Source organism: Pyrgilauda ruficollis, unplaced genomic scaffold (assembly GCF_017590135.1).
Source record: "Pyrgilauda ruficollis isolate IOZ18807 unplaced genomic scaffold, ASM1759013v1 scaffold7, whole genome shotgun sequence".
NCBI lineage: Eukaryota > Metazoa > Chordata > Aves > Passeriformes > Passeridae > Pyrgilauda > Pyrgilauda ruficollis.
The window spans coordinates 6114145-6119014 of NW_024528821.1; the positions used below are offsets into that span (position 1 = coordinate 6114145).

General features: G+C 51.6%; 1 protein-coding gene across 2 annotated transcripts in view; it reads left to right on the top strand.

The window, feature by feature from the left end:
• Positions 1-4747: 4747 nt before the first annotated feature.
• Positions 4748-4870, top strand: part of MBNL3 (muscleblind like splicing regulator 3) — a 91526-nt gene continuing 91403 nt past the window's right edge. The window contains exon 1 of one of the 2 annotated variants that reach the window (XM_041485033.1): positions 4748-4855. The gene's annotated coding sequence lies outside the window, so the exon portion shown is untranslated. The remainder of the gene's footprint in view (positions 4856-4870) is intronic. The other variant, XM_041485036.1, reaches the window with a different exon arrangement.

The following is a 4870-nucleotide window of genomic DNA, read 5'->3' on the forward strand; positions in this document are numbered from 1 at the left end:
GGTTCACCCAGCTGGTCCTCTGACTTCTCACAGAGTTGAGTGCAGAACCCAGCTGAGTATCCAGCATCGAATGCAGCCCCTCTGAATCCACCAGCTAAGCCACCTGCTCAAATGTTGCAACTTAGTGCAAATTCCAGCTCAAGTTTCCCAGGCGTGGACACAGCCAGGCTGCCGCGAATGGATGCTGAGAGCAGATCTCACACTTGCACAGTGTGCAAGCAGCTGGAGATGCAAAGCACCACCTCTACAGAGAGGAGCCTGCCCTGTGCCAAATACGGGATGGCATGAGTCAAAGTGAGGGACACCAGGAAATAATAGACTTCACATGAAGGAGAGCAATAATTAGCAGCTGTAAATCACCTTTCATCTACAGATCACAGAAGCGTCTCAAGCACTAATTAGCACAGCCTTGCAGCATCCCTGCCCCATAACGAGCGCGGGGCAATGGTTATTCCCTCTGCTGGCACGCAGCCACGTGTCCTTGCAGGCACCAGCAAGAGGGAACTGGCTTGCAAGGTTGGTCCTGTTCCACTTCTCACAGCCGGGCTGGAGGTTCCTGGGCACCTGTGCCAAGGCTCTGCTCTGTGCCCCAAGCCAGTGCAGGTTTGGTGTCTGCTTCCACAGCAGGTAAGTGAAGATGGGCTGGGGAGGGGCAGAACACACTTGTGATCCAACCCATTTCTGCTTTGGGTTCTATCTGATATTTTCTCTGTGGAAATCCCTACTTAAAGAAAACTTGAGTGAGCAAGGTAAGATCCTCCAGGAGCAAAAGTCCTCTTTAACAGCATTTTGAGTAAGTATGGCAGGGAAGTTTGCAATCTCCTAAAGTTTTTGTAAATACACGTGTGTATATATTTAAATATGAATATTTACAAAACACTTTCAAAAAAATCTAGAGTTCTTTAACCTTGGTAGTTATCTCTGTAATGTTGGGAAGACACACCCAAAGCACTTGTTAACTCTGGCATGAAGCAGAGAAGACAGGTTTGCAAGGATCTGTATGTGGAGTTGTTCATATTTCTTGGGAAGTACACAGATGCCTGGCCAGCCCCAGCCTCAATCTCCGGCTTCTCTGAGTGGAGTAATCTTTTGTAGGAAAAACGAAATATGCTTTTCTTGGAAGAATTTAAATGCGAGAAAGTGGCATACTCAGGAAATTTCCCAGTTAGCTGTAGGTGAACCAGACCCATCTTCCTTCCCCCTGGGCTGGTTACCTACAGCACACCAGCAGCACCCCAGTGCCTGAAGGACACAGCATGAGTCTCTGGGTTGCAAAACTTGTCTATTTCGAGTTTGCAGTGAGCAAAATGAAGCAGAAGTTACTGGGCTTCATGTGGGAATTGAAATGTAAGACTGTGAAATACGGGAGAGGGGAATCAGACTGGTTAGTCTCTCTCTGCATTTGAAATGTCTATGAATATTGTTGAAATAGTGTGTGTGATCGTTTTGCATGGCTGAAAATAGCTCTGCAAGGTGCCGGGTGGCAGTGCAAGCCAGCCCTTGGCATCACACAGCTCCCAGCATCGCTTTATTGTCACACCAGCAGCTTTGCTGTACAAAGAAAGCACAACTGGAGTCTGCTGCATTGTCCATGCTACAAGGAGGTAAATTAAAGGCTGGAGAGATTTTAATTTGCTCCAGGACACAAAGAACGTTGGGGCAGAAGTGAGACCTGCAAGCCCTAGCTGACAGTCCCTTGCCCTGACTTCTGAATGATGTGGGATTCATTTCCTTCGTTAAAAATAACCTTGTTTATAACCTCTCTTTCATGATTCAGCTTTTCTGCAGTCATCAACTGATCGCCATCAAAGCAGGGCAGCATCAGATTTCAGGAGGAAGATGCAGTAGGCTGTTGCAGCTCAGGCATGCTCCTTGCAAAGGGCAGTTTATGGAGGAAATGAGGGATGCCTTGTCAAAGGGCTGCTCTTTTTGGAGAGGAGATCTCCTCTCTGAAATCGCTGTGCCAAATCCTAAACTGCCTGGAGTTCCTGCTGTGCAAATCCCCACCCATGGCTTCTGCCCTGCCAGAAACACCAGTGCCTCATCACCATGAAGTGGCCCCGTGCAGGCCCAAAGCTACAGACAAACGTGGTTTTCCTGGTTCCTCTCCTCCTTCTTGCCTGTAGGTCAGAGCATCAGACATGCGCTGCTCTGCATGCGGCGACCTGGGGCCCTACCAGTGGCACAGCTACCAGTTCTACATTTAAAGCAAGACTCATTGCCAAGAAAAATCTCCTAGAAAGTCCCACACACCCACTTTTTTATTCCTTGCTCTCTGGCGTGACGTGTCTCACAGGCAGCACAGCTCCCCAGGCTTCTAATGACCATGTTGCCAGGGTTTGCTAACTGCTGCATTATGTTGCCTGCAAAAATCAGGCTACACAGCTGCAATCCTGTTTAGCAGACTGGGAAGCAGAGGCACAAAATGGAAAGGACCAACCCTTTCCAAAACCTTCTGGTGGTTTTTGGCTAGCTCTGGATTAAGTTGCCCTGCTCAGATGGGTCAGTGACTGCTGTGTGACCAAGTGGTGTGCCCATGGACACACAAAAAATCAGCAGCAAACACCCAAGCAGAAGCCAAATCCTTGAGACACAACCCTATGGTGCAAATTTGTGCTCATCCTTCTTTTTTTAGGAGCTAATCCTTTGTCCTTACAGGAAAAGGAATTTTCCATAAATGTATTTTTTTTACACCTCATTGTGTGTTTAATGTTTAACAGTGGGATCATTATGGTTTTATTAGCAGCGTGTAACGCTTTGTCATCTTCAACTGACTTTGCAAACATTAACTAATTGATCTCAACTATGAATCAGTGGTGGTAACTAGGAAGGGAGGCGAAGTGGTCTGCTGGTGCTCGCTGGGGAAGAGGCTGTCAGAACAGGGCACAGAAAACCAGGGCTCAGGTTTTGCTGCTCAGACCACGAACACGACAGTTTTATTAGCGTTGTTTCCATTAGTGCTGCTGTCAGGGAGGGCTACTCTGTGTGCAATAAACAACCCTCAGCTGCTTCTCGCTGCCTCTGGTTGAGTTCATGCTTCACAAAATGTCACCAAACCCCAAAAAATGCTGAATTAAGAAAAAAAAAAAAAAAAGGTGACTAACTTTGTTTTCCTCAGTGGTTGCCGGTTGTTTTCCACTTGCCCTAACAAAATGAATAATTCAATTATCTATATTTGTGGGAATTAGATGCTAAAGTCAGAAAGGAGCAGGGCTGCTTGCAGCCACAGCTTGAGAGGTTTTTAAGGGCCACATCGGCACAGACTGGCTCGAAGCATCCTGAAGCCGGCTGCCAGGAAATTAGCTCCTCGTTTGCAGTATGCAGAACATGTACGGCGGCTTCATGATTTACTCGCTCATCTGCTTCACATTGCGCCTACTCTCCCTCGCGACTGTCCTGGCGTACGCAATCTTCTGTTGCAAAACAGGAGTGAAAATGAGCACTGCAGCGTGGAAGAGCTGTGCCGCTGCCCAGGTAAGGGTGGCCAAGCCCCGCAGGGACGCGGCCCCTCGGGGGGGATGGAGTGACAGCAGCTTTGGCGACGGGAGGCTGTGGTGGTGGCTTTGAGGACAGATGAGATGTGTTTGGGGGGATGTGATGATCGCCTGGGGACAGCGGGGATATGGCCCCTCCGTGTGGGGGTGCAATGATGGCTTTGGACATAAGGATGGGGAGGTGCTGGTGGCTTTGGGGACAGCAGGAACAGAGTGGGAAGGTGTAATAGTGGCCTTGGGGACAGCAGGGATACGGTGGGGACATGTAAGAGTGGCTTTAGGGATAGAGGGTACAGAGTGGAAAGGTATGATGGTGACTTTGGGCATAGTGGGGGCATATGATGGTGGCTTTGGGGACAGAGAAGGCAGGGCAGGAAGGTGTAATGGTGGCTTTGGCAATAGAGAGGACACAGTGGGGGGTATGTGATGGTGACTTTGGGACAGCAGGGACACAGTGGGGGGGATGAGATGGTGGCTTTGTGAACAGTGGGGGTGCAGCCCCTCAGCAGGTGGATGTGATGGTGTCTTTGGGGACAGTGGGGACACACAAGAAGGAATGATGGTGGCTTTGGGGGCAGAGAGGACACGGCAGGGATGTGTGACGGTGGTTTGGGGACAGTAGAGATTCAACCCCTCATCAGCAGGCTGTGACAGTGGCTTTGGGGACTGAGGGTACAGAGTGGGAAGGTATCATGGAGGCTTTGTGGACAGCAAGACTACAGCCCTTTAGAAGGTGGATGTGGTGGTGCTTTTGGGGACAGTGGGGACACAGCAAGAAGGTGTGTGTGAGACAGCAGGGACACAGTGGGGGCATGTGATAGTGACTTTGGGAACAGTGTGGATACAGTGGGAATGTATGATGGTGGGTTTGGGGACAGAGGGGACACAGCAGGAATACATGATGGTGATGTGGGGACAGCAGAGATGCAGCCCCTCACTGGGAGGATGTCACGGTGGTCCTGGGGACAGCAAGGAGGTGCGATGGTGGCTTCAGGGATGCAGGGGACATGCCAGGCAGGCGCGATGGTGGCCTTGGGGATGGCGTGGACACGCCAGGGAGCTGTGATGACAGTCGGGGGTGGAGGGGACACGGCAGGGAGGTACGGCGGTGTCTCGGGGACAGTGGCGGTGCAGGCGCTCAGCAGGTGGCGGCGGCTTTGGGGACAGGTGGTGGGCTCGGTGCGGGAGCGCGGTGGCTCTGCGTACAGCGGCCGGGCAGAGGTGCGGGTGCGGAGCGTACCATGTGCGCCCGGCGGCGGGAGGCGGCGGCGGAGGGGCCACGACGGCGGCGGCTGCTGCTGCTGCCCTGCTGCTATAGCTCCGCCGCGGCGGGCCCGGCGACCAGGAGCCGCTGCGTCAATGTAACGGCGGGGACG